This window comes from Nycticebus coucang, chromosome 17, assembly GCF_027406575.1.
Source record: "Nycticebus coucang isolate mNycCou1 chromosome 17, mNycCou1.pri, whole genome shotgun sequence".
In the NCBI taxonomy this organism is placed as follows: Eukaryota; Metazoa; Chordata; class Mammalia; order Primates; family Lorisidae; genus Nycticebus; species Nycticebus coucang.
In genome coordinates this window covers 90,860,648-90,885,265 of record NC_069796.1, presented here as the reverse complement: position 1 = coordinate 90,885,265, position 24,618 = coordinate 90,860,648, and the positions used below count along the sequence as shown (strand labels likewise).

Below are 24,618 nucleotides of genomic sequence, written 5' to 3'. Positions count from 1 at the left end.
ACTCGCCCTGAGAGGGCAGCCTGCTAGTGATCTCGGAATCACGCTGGGGCAGAGGTGAAGTTCCAGCAAGGTAGTCTCCTCCTAGTTTTAAAGGGCCAGGCTTCCAGTGCATTTTGCACCAGATTTTGGGTTTCTCTGATCCACTTCTCTCTTGTCTCTGTTCCCTTTTGCCCATCACCTGCAATCATTCTCTTAATTCAATTCCTAACCTACTTACAAGTAACAATTGAATATTTGTTTTAAGCTTATTAAATCATCATTTCTAGCAATGCAAACACATCAAGGTATGACTTTTCCCTTTGGTACTCATATGTGCATCTGCAATTCACCGCACCACAAATGAGCAAGGATGAGACAAAATCAAAAACTATTTTATTTAGACCAGGCACAGTGGCTCACACCTGTAAACCTAGCACTCTGAGAGGCTGAGATGGGTGGATTGCCTGAGCTCCAGAGTTTGCTGAGCTAGAGCAAGACCTTGTCTCTACTAAAAATAGAAAACTAGCTGAGCATGGTAGTGGGAACCTGCAGTCCAGCTACTCAGGAAGCTGAGACAGGTAGATTGATGGAGCCCAGGAGTTTGAGCTTGCTGTGAGCTCTGATGCCAGAGGCACTATAACAGGGCACAGAGTGAGACTCTGTCTCAAATAAATAAATAAATAGCCCAATATCAGAGATCCCATAATAAAGTGGCTATGCTCACATTTCTGTTTTAAAGTTGACATGTGCTCAGCTGAGGGTAGCAGCCCCAGATAGCTCAGCTGTGTTGATGTCAGTATCCCAGGGGAAGCCTCAGTGTTGAGGCAGCAGAGGCGGGAGGTCCTCTGGACTATTGTCCCTATATCCATCCTCTCTCCAGCATGACTTAGTGATCTCCCAGCCTCCACTAAACTGGGGTTGGTGAAAGGCAACTGACTACTTGTCACAAGGCTATCAGCCACAGGGTTGGACAGCTCCAAATTTTTCTTCAGTAATACTGAGTCCAACAGCCAGCCCCCGGTCACATTCCCTTGTCCAAGCTCTGCCCCCTGAGACCATGCAGAGAAGCTTCTTTCCTCCTCCACTGGACAAAGAAAACACCTACAGAGCTATCCCAGTGCTGCCTGTGGCATCTCTGAACCCTGGATGTGAACAGCCTTTCTCTGGACACTGACAAGAGCATCCTCAAAGTCTTATAAAAAGCCTACGTGTTACCTTTCCAGTTCAGCTTAGTTCCAGGGGGGAAATATGAGTCATTTCTAAGAGATAAGGATGTTTTTCTTTCTTTCTTCCAAAATCAAAATCTTGTTGTGAAGAGGAAATGCGGGACACTGGAGTTGGCAGATGCAAGTTCAAACTCCCTCCACCAGGTACTCTCCTCATAATCTTCCTCAGGATATGCAACCCCAAGGGCTGCAATGCTCATAGCTGCAAAATGGGAGGGACAAGGCTAACAGTGCTTATGGAGCACACCTCACAGAGCCCTGTGACCCATTAGACATGATTAGACGGCAGCTGTCATAGGGACACGGTTGACATTTTGACTCAGATTTGTCTTTCAGACTTAGTTGTCAAGGAATTTGGCATCAACTTCAACAAAGACAAGGTCAGGATTTGGACCCAAGTCCATCTATGTGAAGTGCCAAGTGCTTCTACTCAATGCAAAATATTACAAAAAGGTCCTAAGGAGACAGGTGCATCAACTGCCACTTGAGTCACCACCTGGGTCAGGTGACTAGACCACTCATGCCTCTTGCCCCCCGTGGGGGCATGGCCCTGCATGTTTTCTCTGCCTATGTGTTGCCTTGGCATCTCCAAAGCTTCCCCTACCTTCACTGCCACCGGGGGTGGGGAGGCCACATCCTCACCTTGTCTTACAGATGATGGAAGTGAAGATCCAAGAGATTAGTAAGCTTGTTCCTGTGACTCAGAGATTAGTTTGAACCCAGGCACCAAATTCAGTTTTACTTAATAAATATCTCACTCTGTTTTAATATATCTTACTTGCTGAACATTTGGGAGACAGTAAGAGGAGGGAGAGGGGTCAAATAGACACCTGTGACAGCACACACCAAGTCTAGCTCACCTGTCTTTTATCTGTACGACTCACAGCAACTCGGAGGCTCTCACCACCATGCCCAGTTTTAGGGGAGAGGATTGTATCAAGGCTTAGGGGACTGAAGCCACTTTCCATAGACAGCACAGACAGAAGGGGGAGGATCAGGGACTCCATCGCTTAGGGGACTCTCTGGTCACTGACTCTCACACTCTCCTTCCATGAGAGGTCAGTCCAGGCTTTCGTGGACACAGCCTCTGGGTAGGTACACATCTTACAGAAATTAATACATGGCAGGGGAATATATCCTGAGTCTGCATGATGTGAGTTACTCACCAGCTCTTCAAGACTTCTGTAAACCTTGCTGAGGGAGGAGTACTGAGTCACAGTATCTGAATGAGAACACTGTTGGCGGTCTAGATTTTAGCAGCACACCTTGGCAACATGCACACACATGCTAACTTCCTCTTCCCTTTTCAAGAGGAATCCCTTTTGAAAAATGAGTAATATTGACATCAAAGACAAGCCCATAAGTTAACTTTTCAATACTCCACAGGAAAATGTGTGCTGAAATGCTAAGAATGCCACCTACTTTCACCCGCGATAGAAATTCTGTGTTTTTATGCAATTAGTGGGGTTGAAGGTTTTCAAACATGGAAGTTTCTTTTCCAGCCTACATCTGGTTTCACTGCTACAAAAGAGTGTTACTTGATAGACAGTTTTAAAAACTGCAGGATGAATGGTGAGAACACTTAAGGGATTCCAAGATAAGAATGAAAGCAGGTTATATTTAGAGTTTCATTTAGAGAAATCTTAGGGTTCTTACTGCTCAATTTCCTCACTTCTGCTAGATACACAGAGAACAAGGGGTTCCTTTGAGGACCCCCTTCCTCATTGAACATTTCCTTCCCTATTGAATATGGCTGTCCACGGGGCTCAGCCAACCAACAAGGTGGTACATGGTTCAATGTGGCGAAACTGTGATATTCCATCCCTTTGGGTATAGGATTTCATTCTGAAGTAGTCATGTGACCCAGGCAGAACCAATCAGAAGCTTCTCTGGGACAGTCATGTGACTCAAGAAGAACCAATAATAGGCTTCCCTGTGGTTGATTAATGAATTTGGTGAAAGAGAAGATCCCTTCCATTGTTGTGGGGTCGCTGGGCACACTGGAAAATACTGAAGAGTCTTTACACCAAATAAAGCTAGCAGAGGTCTATGAAGCAAGCTCTCTGTCTCTCTCTCTGAGGTGTAATAATATTAGATATGCTAAACTTCCAAATTTTTAATTTTCTTTTTTCTTAAACGTGTTTGATTTGCCTTTCTATCACTCTGAAACAACTTTCTATTACATCCAAACAACTATGACAAATAGCTATACCCCAGTAGCTTAAAACATCAGTGATCAAAATTGTCACGTTGCCCACTAAGGGTCAGAACATTATGAGCTTTGAATAACAGAGCTATCACTGGCATTTGGACTTTATCCTGTAGGCAACAAAGAGTCAGAGGATATTTTTGAAGAAGCAAAGTGCCATGGTTTGATTTTGTTTCAGAAAGACATCTCCAGCAGGAGGATGGGCCAGTATGCCTTTCATTCATTAGTTTATGTAAATATTGACAGAGCCTCAACTTACTTAGTGGAGAGAGAGAGGGGATGCCTATTTTGAAACCACCCATTTTATGCCAGGAGACAGTTTTCCTCCTTAGTAACTAAGATTATTTAAATAGCAATGAAAAATTGAGTAGTTCTTCTTGGTAAATAAAAGGTAAAAGCTTCAAAGAAACATCTCTCACATGGCAAAACCCCCATAAGTAATAGAACATGTGTTACAATTAATAAGCACATCGATTAATAAAGGAACAAAAGATCTAGTCATAATAAGGAGGCTCATAAATTGTTTCCTCCACCTGTAATTCTTTGGCTGATGAGAGCAGCTCTGCTCTGGCTGATTTCATTCCTCATAGTGTTGGCCTGGAAGTCAGTCTGTCTTGGCCCTAAAACCTCGGCCTTTGATACCTTTATGGTTACTAAAAGAAGCAGTGCCAGGCTTAGTAAATGAGCCAAGGCCTTGGACCTGGTACCAAGTCTAGATTTTGCCTTGAATGCCCCAAATCTGCCTGGAACCCACAGGAGACACAGCACTAAAGCCCTGGAGTCTGGCTCACATAACTGGTGGCAGCATCTGGGACCAACTCTGGCTAACTCTGTGCCCTTGGTTGTTCAGCCTCTGAAGCGCTGCTTTTTCCATCTATGGAATAAGTGGAATCATAAAATAAAGCCCAAGCTACGGAAGAGTTGCACAAATTGAAGACCCTTTGCTGTTAAAATTCAACCCATCAAAACAACTATATAAAAGATGTCCACTTTTATTGCAGACATTCTATGATTATCCCTCAAAGATCCCTGTGGGGTATATTGATTATGAGAAAATGTTCCAAGTTTTTAGGAAAAGAAACCTTGTAGGGGAAATGTGTTAGCTGAAGGCTATAGGAATATGGTCATTGTGACTGTGCGTGTTTGCTCCAGGTACTTTGGCAGCGGGGGGCAAAGCAACCAGGTATCCAGCATGCTGCCCTCTGAGGTCATGCCAGCTGTCATGGACAGGACAATACCAGTGCTTTATGGGAATCTCCCAGGCAGTGTGCAGAGTGGAATGGTGGAACTAGGGTTCTACAACCATGGCCAAGGTCGCACTTGCCCGGTGCCTGTCAGTGATCAGATCCATTTCTTGCTCCTTTCTCTGACAGGGAAATGCATTCCCCAGCATCCTCATCTCCTGGTTTCTAGGTGTGTTTGCTCCATGGAAGGCATGGGTGGGAGGCCAGGAAGTGGGAGCTGGGCAGATGTCAGGGCACCCTCCTCTCTTGAATTGTGTTGCTGGCCCGGCCACAGCTGCCTCCCCTGCTGTTGTCACGGCTTTCACCATGCTGTCCCTGAGTCATTGCTGGTCTCCTGAGCAGGTCTCCTGAAGGCCAAGCTTCCACTCCTGGCTCCAAGGTCACACCTTCCCTCCCTCTCTGTGGCCCTCCAGCTCTGGGGTGTATAGCAGCTCCCTGGTGCTGCCAATATCTGCTCTATCCTCCCCGGGTTTGCTGCTCAATACAGAAGTGCATCTGTGCTGTGAATCCCCTGCACTTTGTTCGCTTGGTTTGAAAGACTCCAGGTGGTTTCTGTCTTCTGCCTGCATCCTGACTTACATAAAGTCCAGAGAATTTGCCAGAGGGAGAGATGCGGATGGACTGAGGTAGAGGATGAACCAGGAGAGTTTTGAACTCTTGCGGATGCAGGAATGGGAGAGAGGAAGAGACAGGGAACCTACCAATTTGCAAAGATACTGGGAGTGCATAAGGACTGAAATGCATCTTAGTCGACCGTCCGCAGTTTATTTGTGCCTTCACGTCTGCGATTCCAACCTCAAGTGACCAAATACAAGGAAATGTTCTACTTTCAGAATGACAGAAAGCTTCTCTCCCACAATATACAATTTTTACTGCTTAAAGGGGAAAAAACCCCCCACAGTGTTCTCTGTGTCTTGATGATGACAGAGTCTCTCAGACATCAAGAACAGCTTATTTACTACAGCAGAGAGAAATCTGGTTTCTATCTCAAAACAGTTATGATCTGCAAGTCTCTTTCATACTGATGATCAAAGGGAAGCATCTCAGTTAGTTGCCAAAGGTTAATTCTAATGGTTAGCATCCTCCAAATTGCAGTGCCTATTTTGACTTTCATTTTATATGAACAACATTAACATTTGTAGGCATCTTTTAATGGGCTGCCCTGACCTAAAACTCTCCCCTCTCAGAATACCTGCTGTGTGTGGTGGCTGGATGCATCTTCCCAGAGCACACCAGTGCTGTCGTATGTCCTGTATAATAAAGTCTGTCTTCTTTAGTTTATCAGTCTAAGCTCTTCATTATAGAATTGTAGCCCAGATTGTTCTTAAAAGCATCAAGAGGGCCTGGCGTTCTGGCTCATACCTGTAATCTCAATACTTTGGGAGGCTGAGGCAGGAAAGGCAAGTGGATCACTCGAGGCCAAGAGTTCAGGAAAAGTCTGGGCAACATAGCAAAACCCTGTCTCTACAAAAACACTTAAAAAAATTAAAAATAGAATCGCTGCATGAGTCAGCAATTCTATCTTTGAGTAGATACCCAAAATAGTTGAAAGCAGGGTCTCAAGTTTATAGCAATATTATTCACAATAGCCAAAAGGTAGAAGTAACTGCAGTATACATCAACACTTAAATGGATAAACAAAACGTGGTACATCCTTACACTGGAGCATCATTCAGCCTTAAAAAGGAAGGAAATTTTGATATATGGTACAATAAGGATTAGAATTGAAGACATTATCTTAAGCCAGTCACAAAAACATAAACACAGTATAATTCCACTTACGTGAAGTACCTAGAAGGGTTAAAGCCACAGGAGCAGAGAGTAAAAAGGTGGCTTGGTGAGTGAGGAGCTGATGTTTAGAGTGTAGAGGGTTTCATTCTTACAAAACAAAGAGAGTTCTAGAGATGAGGTGCACAGCACTGTGAACGTACTTAACACTCAACTGCTGTGCACTTGAAATTGTTAAGGTGGTGGATTTTGTATTAGGTATATTCTACCACAGCTACAAAACCCCCAAGCTCTAGCCCAGCTTTTCAGCTTCATTCTCTACCCAGCTATGAGGTCACCAAAGGCAGCCTGGGCTCTTGCATCAGTAATGCCTCCAACCTGTACCACCCTGCCACTATTAGGACATAGCAAGCCCCTCCCAGCAAAGCACACTCCCAACTAGGCCCACAGGGTTGTGTGGCCCCTCATGACTGGTCCCTGGGGACACTGCCCTGATGCAGGACACCAGCAATCTCTTCCCAGTCACTGCAGTCTGTGAGCACATCTGATCTTTTTACTGCTGGGTGTGAAGTGCTTTGCAGGTTGGCATGATTCTGCCCCAATTCTGTCACTGCAGAATGTGGCATTAGATCTGGCATCTCATGTGGAATTTTTCAAATAGTGAAGTGTTCTTTGAGTCTTTCTTCCCAGACAACTGAACAGTGGCTGGTTTGGCTAAAAGAGCTACAGGGGCAGAGGCAAGTTATCTGAGCTTCAGGTTGAATGTTCCTCTGATCCTTGGCAAGAGTCTTTCTGACTCTTCATCTGTAGGAGGAGAGCCTGCCTCCCACACCCTCCTCACTCCTGCCTATAGTCAGTTCATCTTCCTTTGCAGCCAGAATGACCTTGTAAGGTGCAGCCTTGTGTATCTCTATTGAAAACATAGATCAAATCATATCTTCTCTGCTGAAAACCTGATTAGAGCTCCCCCCTCCCTCAGGACAAAAGCAGAGGCTAATAAATTCCTATTACTCCACATCTCACCTCTCCCTGTGTCTTGTCCCTGCCATCTCCCACTGTCCATGCTGTGTGGGGTGTGCTGGTAAGCTCGCTGTTCCTCGCTGTTCCTGAGACACACTGAGCTTACTCCCATCTTGGAAACTCTGCCTGGAAACACTGCCCCAGGTTGCCACATCTTGCCCCTCACTCCCTCCAGCTCCCTGCGCACACGTCCCTGTATCAGGGAGGTCCTTTTCTGCTCTCAGTAAACCAGCAAAAAACTGGACACCCACATGTGGGGCTCCCTGGGCTTCTGCAGCACCTCCCCACACTCAGCACAGCCAGCAAATATGCACAGAGCCTTTTGTTGTCTGGATCCCACCACCAGAACTCACACCCTGAAGAGACAGAGACTCAGTACTCAGCCTGGCATGACATAGGGACTGGGCAAAGCATCATGGAGTGGGCGGACAGATGGATAGGGGTAGAATGAAGCCTGCATGGTCTGTCAGGTCCAGCACAAGAAGATAATGCCAAGTTCCACGGTTAGTATCACCACCCTGTAAATATGGGATATCTACACCACCTTCCTGTTCTACATCCTCATCTCAACCCCCAGCTGACTTAAAGGAATTATTACAACAATCCTATTGCTACAAGATAAAGCTCACGTCAGTAGCCTTGCACTCAAGGCCCTGCACAAGAAGACCTGAAGGGAGCCCAAGTAGAATGTTTACTGGGCAGGGAATTTGCCAACACCTTTTTGTGTTAATTCCTCCTCCTGGAAAAATGCTCTTTGCCATCTGCACCTGTCAAAATTCTCTTCAGATTTCAAAGGCCAGCTCCTCCATGAGCCCAGGCAGAGCAGAAACATGTGTGGGGCCTCACTTCTTGGAACTCTGAGACCACTCAGTCTTTACATCTCTTTCATAATTCATATTCTTCCCAGCCCTGTATTTTCCTCACTTTCAAAATGTGGAGGTGCTGGACTGGATCATAATAAGATTCTAATATGTGCAATTGTGTGCATGTGTGTGTGCATCTGTCCTGGCACGTGGAGGTAAGAGCCCAAAGTGTCTGTTATTATTAATAACCACTGGCCTCCCACAAGAATAAAGCCTTCTCAAGGGGAGAGTACTTTTTGTCCTAATGTCTTTGTCCTTAATGCCCAAGCTTTGAAACTTCCATGTTAGGTTGCATTCAGTGACAGAATTAATGAATGAAAGATTCCACTTTGGGAGATGTAGGGAGAGCGTAGGAGTCTGGCTTTAATCGTGGTGTTCTCACTGCTTGCCGACATTTCCAGAAATGCTGACCCAATTTCCTGCCTCCGTATTTATCATCTTGCTTTGGAACATCTTCTGTAAGATAGTTTCTAATTTATTGGATCCTTTTAGACATTTGTTTTCTGCTTGCTTATTCTGCTCACAGATTTTATTCTAATTTCTTTGATGTTGAGACTTAGGTCCCTATGGCCAAAATTTATTAACTAACACATAAATACTCTCTACCCAGTTGTGGGTGCAATTTATACCTCGGAGATGGAAAAATCCCTGTAAGGAATAAATTGGATTCTCTTGTATCTCACTTTTTATCACCACAAAGCCGTAAATTCTCTAACTGGCAGCTTGTAACAGAACAAAGCTCCACGCTTAGAAATAACAAGGTTATCCCTAAAACTGAATTGGAATTTTCATCCTAAATGACTTCTGCATGTCTTCAAATATTTTCCACCTGATTATTTCTTTTTATTTGATATGACCTCTATACCACAGAGTTAATAATGAAAAAGATTATTGGCCTGATGAGAATTAGCAATTATTCTTTTTTTTTTTTTTTTTTTGCACAGTGCAGGTAGAGGGGTGTTGGAGGAAATATCCAGGATACAAAAATAGGCTTTATCAGTTTTAGCCTCTGTTTATCAAGCATGATTTTTCAATTTTATTGTTCAATTTTCAATATTACCAATTTTATTGAGAGCTCAGTATGTGGTAGCTGAAATTGTGCTGTGAGTTCTCCGTAGATCATTTCCTATCATCCTCACATAGTCCATTTTACAGATGGTAAAACTGAGTCATGAGATTAACTTTTCTGAGCTTTCACAGCTGGCTTAAAAAATGGTGGTGGCACCATTACAACCCAAGTTATAAAAAGTTTGTACTTGAAAAACACCTCTTTGGGGAGAAAGTTAACCATGCTTTGATTTTCTTCATTAAAGGGATGATGTGCTCATTAAAGAAAATATGAAAATAGAACAAAGAAAAGGGAAATCACATGGAATCTCCTTGCAACCCAAATGCATTGGGAAACTGCTTCTCAGTTAGGTTATTTTTGTTTGTTTAATAGGAAGACATTTCCTGACATAGTCCTACAATTTTATAAGCTGTGATTTTTCTTTTGAGATTATAAAAATAACTGTTTTCAATGTAGCAAGATTTGCTGTGTAAGATTTATACATATCTGGATGCATTATAGTCTCACAGTTTACTAAGCCAATTCCTTTCCTTTAGGCTATTTCAAAATATTGGTTGTCATAAACAGTGCTATAATGGGTATCCTTGCGCTGAAAACTGCACACAGGCTGGGCCCTGAGTGAACGTCAGAGGGCCAAGAAATAGGAAGGAGCCCTTACACTGGAGCCTTGTGAAATTAGTGGGTCAAAGTATATGAATATTTAAAAAGTACTCAGTTCTTATTTCCGAATATCTTTCTAGAAGGGTTATAACAATTTCTGCTGCCATTAGCAAATATGCATTCAGACTGCCCGCAGAACATTTTTCTAGATTGTTTTCTTAGGGAATGTCCTCTTTCCTCAAAAGGCAAAGCTCCATCTACATGTCATCATTTCCCTTAATGCCAAATCTTGTCCTTGCTTCTTTGTGCTACAGAGGACTCTGAGCACACCCTGACCAGCACCTCCCAAACCAACTGAGATAATCAATACACACTCATCTATCTCTCCAAGCCAACTGCAAGCCCTATGGCAGGCACACAGCAGGTGCTTAATGCATACTTATGGGGCATCCAGGTTTTGAAAAAAGTGGCTATGTGTTATATATCATAGTTTCAGTGACACTGCCTGGCACACAGTAAATGGCAACTAAATACTTACTGATTGTGGATTTGCCGTTGGTTCACTTCAGAGGCTGCAGGGCAGACAGATCTCACTGCTTGGCAATATCCTTTTGATTTCTTGGGCCTCAAGCATTCAGTCAAGGTATATATATTTATTAAACACATGCTGTGTGCCAGGACCTGCAATAGGTAACTAGGAAATAGAGATAATCCTGAAAACATCTTCTGGAGGAGCCTCGTTTCACACACGACGTGTGAATGGGGGAAGCCCCACTGAAGTGTGAGTGGGGCTCACGTGGGTGCTTTCGGGAGGCGACCATCCCGCCCCACTCTCCTCACAGCAGTTGGGGAGTCTTCAAAGGAGTGGCAGCCCTGGAGCTGGACCATGATTGTAATGGGCTAAATTGCATCTTCCCAAATCTATCTCCAAGTCCTAACCCCCGTATCTGTGAATGCAACCTCATTCGGACATAGAGTATTTGAAGATGGGATTAAATTAAGCATCTTGAAATGAGATCATCCTGGATGTCAGGTGGGCCCTAAATCCAGTAGCTGGTGTCCTTATACGGAAAGGAGAGATTTGAGGCAGGAAGACGGGGAGGGTAGGTCCATGAGAAGATAGAGGTAGAAACTGAAGCGATGCTGCCTCCAGCCAAAGAGCACCAGGGGACACCAGAAGAAGGTATCAGAAGGAGGTCTGGGTGTGGTGGCCAGTAATCCCCCACTCTGGGAGGCTGAGGTGGGTGGATTGCCTGCACTCAGGAGTTTAAGGCCAGCCTGAGCAAGAAATAAAAACAAACTAACAAACAAACCAAAAACCGTAGCCAGGCATTGGGCACCTGTAGTCCCAGCTACTTGAGAGGCTGAGACAAGAGGATCACTCGTGTCCAAGAATTTGAGTTTGCTGTGAGCTATGACGCCATGGGTCTCCCAAGGGTGACAGAGTGAGACTCTGTCTCAAAAACAAGAAGCTATCAGAAGACAAGGAGGCAAGGAAGGCATCTCCCAGGGTCTGCTGACACCTTTTTTCAGACTTCCGACCCCCATCCCCATCAGAGAATGAGTTTCTCTTGTTTTAAGCCACCAAGTTTATGGGAATTTGCTGTAGCAGCCATAAGAAACTAACATGGTGATGTGGAAAACTCAAGGTGAGTTCCCTGCAGGTTCCTTCCCTGTCTTCTCCAGACCTCTGTTATGAGAGGCCAGATTCCAGGGCATGGGTTGAGGCAGAGTCCCTCCTGGGCTGGTCCCTAGGTGCTGGACACTGAGCCTGCAGCTCTGGCTCTTTCTTACCTGCCTCTCCCTCCTTGAGATGAAGTGGCCTCCTCCCTGATCTGAACCCTGATTCTGCGGCACTGTTTAGGAATGAGCTCAGCATTTGCCAAGGGGCCAACCGTCCCCCCTGCCTGCCTCCCTAAGGGCGCCCTCCTGAGCACTGACGGGTGAGGTGCAGGGCCCTGGCCTCCAGTGTGAGGGTGTAGAGTCGGCTCACAGGACGCAGGACGAGGCTCCATGTCTGCCAGCACTGTTCCTAAAAATGTCTTTACTGAGGTTTGGGGGGCAAGCCTAGCTTTGAAGTGGCACTTGGGGTTTCTGTAGCATTGTATTCCTTGAGGGAGTGGCACAGCTGTGGTCTGGGGCGGGAATTCAGGCATTATAGCCCCCCTGAAAGCAGTGACCCTCCACCAGAGGTGAGGCACATTTGATGATATCTGGAGACATTTTTGATTGTCTTGACTTGGGGGATGGGAGTGCTTGGGACATTTGGCGGGAGAAGCCACAGATGTGGCCCAACACTCTACAGCAAGGACCCCACAGCAGAGAATTATCTGGCCCAAAATGTGACTAGTGTTGAGGTTGAGAAATTTTGCTAATGCCTTCAGAATCCCACTGTGAGTTCTGACAGGTGAGAAAGAGAGGGGTAAGGATTGCCATTTCCAAAGGCCATCACGCAAGGGGAAGAACACAGGTGGAGAGCAGCATGTCTGGGAGGGGAGCAGCGAGTACAGCCGAGCAGACATCTGAGGCTGCGGGTGGAGCACTGTGCTCTGTGGTCTGAGGGTCCTGGGAGGAGAGCAGCAAGTCCAACCGAGTGGACATCTGAGGCTGCGGGTGGAGCACCGTGCTCTGTGGTCTGAGGGTCCTGGGAGGAAGGCAGCTAGTCCAGTCGAGTGGACGTCTGAGGCTGCGGGTGGAGCATCGTGCTCTGTGGTCTGAAGGTGCTGGGAGGAGAGCAGCGAGTCCAGCCGAGTGGACATCTGAGGCTGTGGTTGGAGCACCATGCTCTGTGGTCTGAGGGCACTGAGAGAGCCCTGGCTGCGGAGGGCGTGGGGCAGGCTTATGTGAGGCCCTCATGTTTTATGATACTAACAGAGTGATCATCACAGCAGAACTGCATGGTTATCGGGCTCTCCCCAAGTTTAAACCTGCAGCACATTATTTCAGCTTGTTCTTACAATGTCCCTAAGACAGAGTTTCCTACTGCTGAGGTGACAAATTACTACAAACTTGGATTAAAATAGCAAAATGGATTATCCTATGGTTCTGGAGGTCAGAAGTCCAACATGAATAACTGGCAGGACTGTGCTCCTTCTGGGAGCTCTTGGGGAAACTGTTTCTCACATTTTTCTGGGTCTGGAGGGGCCTCTATTTCTTGGCTCAAGACCCCTTTGGCTACCATCTAAGCCAGGAGTGGCAGGGCAGAGGTTCTCATGTTGCATCACTGTGACCCCTTTTCTGCCTCCTCCTTTCACCTTTAAGGCCCTTTGAGATTATCTTAGTTCTACTCAGATAATCTGGGATCATTTCCCCATCTGAAGGATAGCAGGGGAGCAACCTTAACTCCACCTGCATCTTAATTCCCCTTTGCCACACAACATACATGTCTTCAGCTCCCAGAGATTAGGATATGGACATCGTTGGGAGGGTTGGGTATTTTTCTGTACACCATAGCTACTCTTTTTATAGATAGAAAATAAACCAGAGCTTCACACAGAATAGATGATGTGCCTGAACTTGCAACAAGGGAGCTGGTCTGTCTGTAGCCAAATCCAGCAAGCCGGGCTGCCCTCGGCTGAATCCAGGTTTTTAACCACAGGGCTTTCCAGCTCCCCAGGACAGATGAGCTGCTTGGTGAGCACTTTCTATTGTGCCCGGCCTTCACTTCATCTTATTCAATCCCCCAACAACTATGGGAGGTGCTCACTTTTCCTTGTTAGTAGAGTAGCAAAACTGAGTTGGGGCAGTAATAAACTTACCCAAGGCCTCAGAGCTCTCAGCATGGCTCTTCTCAGTGGGTGGCCAGGCTGGGGCCTTGCCTGCCACCCTCCCTGCTGTCAGTTATGGAGTCTGGGTCTATGATCTTGCTCCCTGTACCCCACTACTTTGGGGGGGGGAGTTAGGTGAGAGGTTTGGGTTTGTTTTTTATCAACTCCACAGCTCATCAAAGGAACCCAGACTGGGACTCAGAGAGGGCAGAATACCACCCAAGACCCAACTAAAATCTGAAATCTTTCATTTTGTCACTTACATTTCCCCTCCATGAGTGATGAAGAGGACATGGGACTGGCAGCCTGATCACATCGCACCTTTGTGTAATCCCTGTCCCCAGTAAGGTGGCAGCAGCAAATGGGAGCCATTACCCCAGCCTCATTCTGCAATCAGTTTTCTGAGAAAGACACACAGAGAATTTTGCCAAATTATCAAGCATTGAGATAGTCTGTCTTTCCAAAATTTAGGGGTACAAATAGGAAGGAGTATGTGTACACACAAAATGACAGCCACACACACACAGGCCTTCCCACGTAAGGACACAAAAGCCATTCCCATCAGTCCACACAACCCCAACTGGAAACTAGCGCTGGGAATGTAAAGAATTTCAGGGAGGGAGGAAGTTGAATAGTGTCCCTTAAAATCTATTTTTATTTGCAAGCACAAGCAAAAGCAAAAGAGTTTCACTTTTTCAGGAGAGTGATCCTTGTGACTTCTGCTGCATGAAGACTTAGGTAGTGGACAGTCTGTGGGTAAATAGAATTTGACTCCCACAGAGTAGAGACAGTAAGGCTCGGGCTAATGAGTTGAGTGACCGATGGTGGCCACTTCCTGTTTGCCTTGAGCAAGTTATCTGCCCTGTGTGAGATGAGTGGCCTCACCTGCAAAAGGAGCTAGTGCCTAGGTAGAGTCACACCTGCAAAGCACCTGAGACAGCCCAGCACTGCATCTTGCAGACATTTTGTGCCTAGGTAGAGTCACACCTGCAGAGCTCCTGAGACAGCTCAGCACCACATCTCACAGAGGTTTTGTTCCTCAGTAGAGTCACACCTGCAGATCTCCTGAGACAGCCCAGCACTGCATCTTGCAGACATTTTGTGCCTAGGTAGAGTCACACCTGCAGAGCTCCTGAGACAGCTCAGCACCACATCTCACAGAGGTTTTGTTCCTCAGTAGAGTCACACCTGCAGAGCTCCTGAGACAGCTCAGCACCACATCTCACAGAGGTTTTGTTCCTCAGTAGAGTCACACCTGCAGAGCTCCTGAGATAGCTCAGCACCGCATCTCGCAGACATTTTGTGCCTAGGTAGAGTCACACCTGCAGAGCTCCTGAGACAGCCCAGCACTGCATCTCACAGACATTTTGTGCCTAGGTAGAGTCACACCTGCAGAGCTCCTGAGACAGCCCAGCACTGCATCTCGCAGACATTTTGTGCCTAGGTAGAGTCACACCTGCAGAGCTCCTGAGACAGCCCAGCACTGCATCTCGCAGACATTTTGTGCCTAGGTAGAGTCACACCTGCAGAGCTCCTGAGACAGCCCAGCACTGCATCTCGCAGACATTTTGTGCCTAGGTAGAGTCACACCTGCAGAGCACCTGAGACAGCCCAGCACTGCATCTCACAGACATTTTGTGCCTAGGTAGAGTCACACCTGCAGAGCTCCTGAGATAGCTCAGCACCGCATCTCACAGACGTTTTGTTCCTCAGTAGAGTCACACCTGCAGATCTCCTGAGACAGCCCAGCACTGCATCTCGCAGACATTTTGTGCCTAGGTAGAGTCACACTTGCAGAGCTCCTGAGATAGCTCAGCACCGCATCTCACAGACGTTTTGTTCCTCAGTAGAGTCACACCTGCAGAGCTCCTGAGACAGCCCAGCACTGCATCTCACAGACGTTTTGTGCCTAGGTAGAGTCACACCTGCAGAGCTCCTGAGATAACTCAGCACCGCATCTCACAGACGTTTTGTTCCTCAGTAGAGTCACACCTGCAGAGCTCCTGAGACAGCCCAGCACTGCATCTCACAGACATTTTGTGCCTAGGTAGAGTCACACCTGCAGAGCTCCTGAGATAACTCAGCACCGCAACTCACAGACGTTTTGTTCCTCAGTAGAGTCACACCTGCAGAGCTCCTGAGACAGCCCAGCACTGCATCTCACAGACGTTTTGTTCCTCAGTAGAGTCACACCTGCAGAGCTCCTGAGATAGCCCAGCACTGCATCTCACAGACATTTTGATGTGTTTTCTAATTTCCCATTTCATGTTTCAAGTAGGTGTCTACATTCCCACTACACATAAATAAGAACACAGCTTGGGTTCAAGTCCTGCCTTTCTCACCTCATTCCTAATCAAAGATACAAAATATATCAATTTTTTTGTGTGTGTGCATGTGCTTTTAGAGTGGTTTTTATCTGCCTCTTAATGTTAAGTTGTCCATGGGGAACATGAATGGGGAATTTAAAGAGAACATTTGAAGCACATACTTTAAATCTATATAAATGCTGAAAAATTGTTGCTCACATTTTTTGAATCTTTTAAACTTTATAATATGTACACATGCTATTTTTAAAAATAAGATACAAGCAAACAGATAACCTTCAGAATGGGAGAAGGCATTTACATGCTATCAATCTGACAAAGGACTGTTCACTAGAATCCAGAGAACTCAAAGTAATCAACAAGGAGAGAGCAAACAATCCCATTAATAAGTGGGCAAGAGACATGAACAGAACTTTCTCTGAAGAAGACAGATGAATGGCCAACAAACACATGAAAAAAATGCTCATTGTCCCTGATCATCAGAGAAATGCAAATCAAAACCACCCTGAGATATCACCTAACCCTGGTGAGATTAGCCCACAACACAAAGCCTCAAAGCTTCAGATGCTGGTGGGGATGTGGAGAGAGGAAACACTTTTTCACTGTTGGTGGGACTGCAAACTAATACAACCTTCACAGGAAAAATCATGGAGAACCCTCAAAGAACTCAAAACAGAACTTCCATTTGATCCCACAGTCCCATTACTAGGCATCTACCCAAAAGAAATAAAATCATTTTACTATAAGGACATTTTCAGTAGAAGGTTCATTGTAGTTCAGTTCATAATTGCCAAGTCATGGAATCAACCCAAGTGCCCATAAACTCATGAATGGACTAATAAACTGTGGTACATGTGTACCATGGAGTACCATTCAGCCCCCCAAAAGATGGAGACTTTACATCGTTTGTATTTACTTGGATGGAGTTGAAGGACATTCTTCTTAGTGAAGTATCACAAGAATGGAAAAGCAAGTATCCAGTGTACTCAGTACTAATATGAAACTAATGGATAAACAACCACACATGTGGATGAGAGGAAAACAAAATTAAATTCAAGCAGGGGGCGGGGAGAGGAGGGAACAGGGAGATGGGAAGAGGGTGGTGGATTGGTGAGCTCTCACCTAATGTGCACAAAGTAAGTGTATACAGCACACTCCCTGGGTGAAGGGCTCAACTACAACTTGAACTCTACCTAACAAAGGCAAACAAGGTAACCTAATCATTTGTACTTTCATTGTAATCTGAAATTTAAAAAATAAAAATAAGATCTGAGCTTAAACCCAGTTATATGGTCATAGCAAGAAAAAAGAATTCACTTTTTAATTTTCTTACTGAACTTTAAAAAGGGATAAAAAGATAAAATTCATAAAAAATTAGAATTTGTACACTTTTAGACAATTGTGTGGAGAAGTGTGAAATGTCTTTGAATGCTTACATAGATGATACTGGTTTAACTGAAGAAAGGTTCTTGCTGGTGTTTCAGGATTAGTGTTATCCTGATGATTAAGAGATAAAAAAAGATGTGTGACAAATCTTTCTTACTGCCCCCACAAAAGGAAAAAACCTCAGAGAAGATTCATAGTTCATTTTAATGATGAAGAAAGTTTCCAAAATGTTTGACTCAGTGAGCAGGTTTTTTTCCAAGGTTACTACACTCAGACAACAACTCCAAGGCAGAGCTTTCCCCAGACATGGCAGCAAGCTTCCTGCACTGGCAAAAAAAGATTGTGTGTCTGATGCAGCAAGGAGGGGGTCGTCAGACCTGAGACTATTAGTTAACTTGAATATCATGCAAACTCAAGAGTCAGGAGCAAAATTCAATGCACCTGAATTGAATAGGTCATCAAGACTTACCAGCAGGTTTCTCCCAAGATAGTAAGAGACACCACCCAACGGGTTTCAGATATTTTCAGAACACAATTTGATGTGGATAAATCCACTGGTGAAAAGTTTCACCCAAAGCAGCCTGAAGGTGTCGTACCAAACCAGCCTTGGTTAGCATGCAGATCACTGCTCTGTTGGACAAATGGTTGCCGTTTATAGCTTCATATTTATGTAACTCTGGATTTGGATTTTAAACAGCTGGAGACATGAGGTGAGAGTCCTCTTCACCTCAGTTTGCATTCCCACGGAGGCAGGAATAATGCAACAGCACCTGTTCATGGGCCGAGACCACTCTGGGCGGTCTTCCTGTGATCTCCGGTACCTGGTGATGAGCAACAGTGTGAAGTGTCACTCCATGCAGTGAAAGACTCATGCCTACCTAACAGAGTGGCGCAAAAGAACTCGGAGAAAGTTTAATACCACACAAAAGGCTTCAAAGAAAGTTTGTGCTGTGATCTGCTCTTTTGGGAACTCCCCAAACTTTTAAAGAGCTGGCACCTCAGCTACCAAGGAATACTTGGGTGGAAAGGTAGCACAGGATATGGGTGAAATTCATATGAGTCAAAATTGCTGTAAATACATACATATGTGTGTTTACATATGGATCTATACCTGTGCATGTGTGTGTGTTTACAGACACGCATACATACAATACACACACACACACTCACACGAAAGTATCTCACTTAATCCCCACAGCAATAAAATGAGCTAGGTATTATAACAATGCCCAGTTTTGCCGTGAGATTGGGTGATTTGCCACACACGCAGCTGGCAGGCCGTGGGGCTGTGACCTTGGACCCTGGCATTCAGACCCCAGATCCCACACTGTGACGACTGAGCCTGCAGCTCCCTTATTGGTAGAATTGCACTGAGCTGTTTACGGAATGTTTCTGTGAGTGAGTGCCTACGTATATTAACACACCAGTAATGGTGAAGAAATGGGGTTCCTGCTCCTGCTTTGGCTCTACCAATTAGCCACATGCGAATTTGGACAGGACACAGCCTCAGTTTTTCTTTTGCATCTTGGAAGACAGCAAGAATAGTGGGTGAACCCTTTGACTACAAGTTAGACTGCAATTTAGAGCCCCATTTCCACTACTTACTAGCTGTGCTACCTTGGGTGAGAGGCTTAACACCAGAAACGTCCACTGCCCTCTCCACACCACGGGAGGTGTTAGTGAGCAGTTGTGCATTACTGGTGTGTTAATATACGTAGGCACTCACTCACAGAAACATTCCGTAAACAGCTCAGTGCAATTCTACCAATAAGGGAGCTGCAGGCTCAGTCGTCACGGTGTGGGATCTGGGGTCTGAATGCCAGGGTCCAAGGTCACAGCCCCACGGCCTGCCAGCTGCGTGTGTGGCAAATCACCCAATCTCACGGCAAAACTGGGCATTGTTATAATACCTAGCTCATTTTATTGCTGTGGGGATTAAGTGAGATACTTTCGTGTGTGTGTGTATTGTATGTATGCGTGTCTGTAAACACACACACATGCACAGGTATAGATCCATATGTAAACACACATATGTATGTATTTACAGCAATGTTGACTCATATGAATTTCATAAACTTGACTCCTTGTTGTTATTTATTTAATTTGTATGACCTGTCCGTTCTGTATACCTGATTCAGTAATCCTGCCCTGGATGAAGAATCTTCTTGGAAAGCACTTCCAGGGCCTTCATAAATGTCTCCTTCAATAACAAACTGGACCGTCACTTCCGAGTTTCAATCCATCAATAAGAAGAGCAAACCCAGCCCTTTACTATACACTCCCTACCAGGGACGCAACACAGGCTTCACCCCCACAGGCCTCTCTTAAGTTGCCATGCTTCTCCCCGTTGCCTGCCAGACTCATTCCTACGTAGCCCACAAATCACAGACTAAGCATTCCAGAGGAGAGCTGCCTTGCCAACTCCATGTGGCTGCCCAGCCCCCATCTTGGGCTGGGCTGGGAGCTCCACTTGGCACTCCTGCAGGCTGCCCTGTGATTTTCAGTCACACCTCATCCTGGGTGCAATTGTTTGGCCCCTAGAACAGCAGCTTTTCCACCTACACAGCTGCTCAGATGCAGGGCAGAATCTCATCCATTATATTCCTCCCAGGGGCTGGTCTACTGCTTGGCCAAGATGGTTGTTAAAGAAACCAAAGGGCCAGGTTGAAGCAGGTGGACTGCTTGAACTCAAGAGTTCGAGGCCTGCCTGAGCATGAGTGACACCCCATCTCTACTAAAAACTAGCTGGGCGCTATGGTGGGTGTCTGTAGTCCCAGTTACTTGGGAGGTTGAGGCAAGAGAATTGCTTGAGCCCAAGAGTTGGAGGTTGCTGTGAGCTGTGACACTGCAGCACTCTACTCAGGGTGACAGAGTAAGAGGAGAGGGAAAGGAAGGGGAGGGGAGAGGAAGGAAGGGAAGGGAGAAATCTGCATAACAGCCCAGCGAGGTAGGTACTACAGGCTCATTGTTTCAGATTAGGAAACTGCAGTGTAAAAAGTTATACAGAAGGAGTTAGGTGACTCCAGCCCACCAAGGAGGAAGACAAATGTCCTGGGCAACCCAGCCAGGTTTCCATTTGTGGAATAAAACTTCCACTTCCAAGTGTGGCTGCTTTGAAACTAGTGACATTCATCTTAGGTATAGAATATGGCATTGAAAATTTCCAGGCACCTATGCAGCAGGGAGGTATAACTCTGTTGCTGTATTAATTCAAAACACCACACAGCACTACCACATAGCCTTGTATGTAGTTGTGCACAGACCCAGAATTTCAAATTTGTACACATATGCACATAGCAAAAGGGATTTATGAGCCATCTGAAAGGGTGGAGAGTGTTATTCAAATCTCTACCAATTCTGAGATTTTAGAATTGGTAAGGTAACTATAGCAGTCTGGGTTGTCCAGACAAACAAAAGCAATAGGAGATATAGAGAGAGATATTGTATGTAAGAGAGATTTATTATGGGGCTTGGCTCAGGTGGCTATGGAGGCTGAGAAGTTCTGCCACCTGCTGCCTGCAGGCTGGAGAGCCAGGACAGTGGAGGTATGATCAGTTTGAATCTGGAGGCCTGAGAACAGGGGTTGATGGTGTAAGTCCTGGTGGAGCAATGATGTCTAAGGGCAGGAGAAGACAGGTGTCTCTGCTCACGCAGGGATAGATAGTGACTTCTCTCTTCCTCAACCATCCAGGCCCTTAACAAATTGGCTGAAGCCACCCACAGTGGGAAATGCCATCTGCTTTATTCAGTCCACCTATTCAAATACTGATCTCTTCTGGAAACACCCTGACAGACATACTTTGAAGTAATCTTTTACCAGCTATGTAGGCAGCCCCTAGCCCAGTCAAGCTGGCACATTAAAATTAATCATCACACAGTTAATTACCAGACTTTAAGAAAAGTTCCCTAAATTACTGGAAAGCTCCTTTTCTCCAGGGTAGATCTGCAATCTAAGAGCAGATGACTTCCACCAGAGAAGGGTCTTTGAGAAAGTGACTTAAAAACTTGTCCTGAAGTCTAATGACATTGTTCCCAGCCAGCTATGCTATAAATCCAACAGTTTCCATTTATGCCTTGTCTATCCCTGGGTCAGCTTGGGGAAGCTGGCATCAATCTCACCAATGCACACATGACTTAGTGTGTGAGGGAATTTGGGCAACCGGGTCATCTGTCATACACCAGTGCAGGAATGGCCACAGTAATTCATGAATGGCACATGCACAACTGATGGTAAAGAAACTCTCTCTTCTCAGCACCTTCACGGAAGTGCAGCCAGCCAGCCAGCAGAGGCATGCTCCGCCATGGTGTGAACTTCTTCACCAATTGCAGCACTGTGCTGCCAGCAATGATCCCAGAAGCAGAATGCCTGCATTCAAGGGCTAGTGAATGGTGGGTGAATGCACAGTGCACAGCACATGGGCAGTCTGAGCGGTGGGTGCGCGCACAGTGTACGCCACGTTAAGTCCCTTTACTGCTGCTCCCGTCTCCTCCTTCATGGTGACCATGTTGTGCTTGTTATTGCTATTTGTATCAAAGTTATACAGAAAATAGTTCAATGAACTAAATAGCTCTGCAAGTTTTGTTCCAACAATCCCACCCACTTTCTTGTCCATTTGTCCTTCCCCATCCACTCTCCTCCTTCAGGTCACAAAGTTGGTATGTCAGTCCTGGTCTCTGAATGGTAAACCTCTCGCTCCAGGGGTTCTAGCAGTCCTTCTTCTCCCCAGTCCCCCAGAGACCCCCACATCTGTTTCACTCCCACATTTCCTCATGGAGTATTACTGTTTTTTTTTTTTTTATTAGATCGATTTTCAGGGTTTAGGTGGTTATGATTAGGCATCACATAGAGAGATGACCCATGCAGTAAGGCTTACTATGCACAGATGATGTCCTGAACAACATCTCCATTCTCTGGAGTTAATAATGTCTTTTCTATTAAGAGTTTTTCTCAACTTCTCATTAATTTAACTTCAGATGCTTTACCAACTGAATAAACCTCTCAAGGATACATCAGGAATTGTAGCATTTTACTCTTCCTGAAGAAGTCTCACCCAGGGTCTTACGACCCACTCCGCTTGGAACAGTCAAGTCTACACAGGAGGTGCAGCTGACACCCCTTCAGCATGCACCCCAGATCTCCTGTACCCATCACCCTGTGGGGGCCACAGCCCCTGTGCGCCATGTCTCTCTCCTACCTGATTTATTTCTTCATTTTCCCTCCACCTCATTTTCCTAATACTTGAGAAAAAGTCCATGGCACGTGCAATTTTGAAAGCTGGAACCTGTGGAAATACACACTCTCACAATTGACTGAGCACTGCCTTCTAGCATTTGAGAAATTCAAAACTATTCTGATTCTTCAGCCTATGAGAGCTCATCAGACCTGAAATTTGTCTTGGTCTCTGTCATTTCAAACCACCGCTCCGGACCTTTTGGGGGTTTCGATCTGGAAACTCGTGTATTTCAGGGGTCTCATTATTTCACTGATGATTTCTTCCTCTGCGTTTTCTCTCTTTCTGATGTTAATGTCTCTGAAATGGTCTTTTAATTTTCTTATCTTTTTTGTCATATTTTCTTTTGGTTTCTTTATCCTGCTTTATAGGAGAGTCCCTTACCTTCCAACATATCTTTTGAGTTTTTCATTTCTGCTTTTAGACCTTTAATTTTATGTGAGCTCTGAGGTTGGTTCTCCAAATTTAAAAAAATGGTATTTCTTGGTTTATAGTTATAAACATCTTCGTATCCCTCTGAAAACACGGATACAGTTATTTCAATGTTTTCAGAGTTTCTATTTATTCTAAACTTTGTTCTGTCTATTTGATTATTTAGATCTTGATGTTCATGTTAGAAAATTTGCTGGGATGCCTATAATCTACGTTGTCAGTAACCTGACCATGAATGACGCATGTTGACTATGAACTACACTCGGGGGTGTCCTGGGCACCCTCTGACACCACAATCTCTTTTCTCTTCATTCAGTCACAATCCCAGTGAAATGTGAATGCACCAAGGCATCATCCTTTGATCCCAGTTGGGGTGGGAGGGTGTTATTTTAGCACCTGCCATGTTTGGGGCAGTATCCCAACCCAGGAAGGTTTGATGTTTTTCAGCCCAGACACTGTTTTACCGTCCCTAGGGGACTAAGCCTCTGTCTGCTTCCCGGGTGATGGAGGGGCATCCCTCTGGCTCTGCAGAGTGGGTAAGTGGGTCTGGGGTTCTTGAGAAGTTTCCAACCATTTCTTCTTATTTTAGCCCCTCCTCCCATTCTGTAGATACTGGGTGCTGCCAGTTCCTGAGCCTTCAGGGATTCCTCAGCGCCTGTCAGCTCTTAACTCTCCCCAGTGGCTACATAAAATTGAGTTTCTGGTCCCCTACGTCATTAATCACTCTACATCTTCTTCCCAGCTCCCCTTGACATTTTGCTATAATTGCTATCGAGTTCTCCCTCTCATCCATTTATCATTTTCCAGACATTCCTTCCTGTCATTTAATGGAGTTTTAGAAGGGAGAAAAGGTAAATAGGTGTGTGTGCGTGTGCTTAATCTGTCATCTTTACTTAGAAGTCTAAGTTCTTGTCTTTCACAAATCTTCCAAAAGTAGTTAAGTTAAAAAATCAGCTAGAGAAGAGCACAAAGCCACACGTGAACAAATCTGCTAATGAGGCCCTCACTTCCCAGAGCCTCTCGATGAGCTCCTGCTTCTTACAGACACGCTCACTCTGTGCCCTGTGCTGGGCACGGGCAGGGAGAAGCAAGGTCCCTGCAGGGCAGTGGAAACTCAGAGCTTGACACAAAGCCCAGAGCCGAGGCTTCCCAACAGAAACCTTCCATTGTGCACAGCACTGATCCCAAAGTATGGAAGAGAACAGACTCCCTCCCACGCCTGACTCATTGGTAGAATAATGCTGCTGTGCCCCTCTGGCCTGGGACAGGGGGACAGTATGTTCCAGCCTCCCCAAGGCTGGGGCAGAGAAGCAAAGGCCAACTACCAGCTCTGTCTCTAGCAATGAGATTCAGGGGTGTGCGTCCATAGTCAACAGGAGACCATGTTGATCCACCAGATTCAGGCCTAAGACCATATGCCGTGCACAGAGGATGCCTAAGAAATGAAAAGGTATCCTGATTTTTACTACCTCATGCACTGCCACTTCTAAACAACATCAGGGACAATGCACTCTGCCACTGCTGTGGACTGCTGCCAACA

The 24,618-nt window shown here is 45.5% G+C and overlaps 1 protein-coding gene across 7 annotated transcripts in view; it reads right to left on the bottom strand.

The window, feature by feature from the left end:
• Positions 1–24,618, bottom strand: part of STK32B (serine/threonine kinase 32B) — a 368,237-nt gene that overhangs the window by 115,171 nt on the left and 228,448 nt on the right. The window lies entirely within an intron of this gene.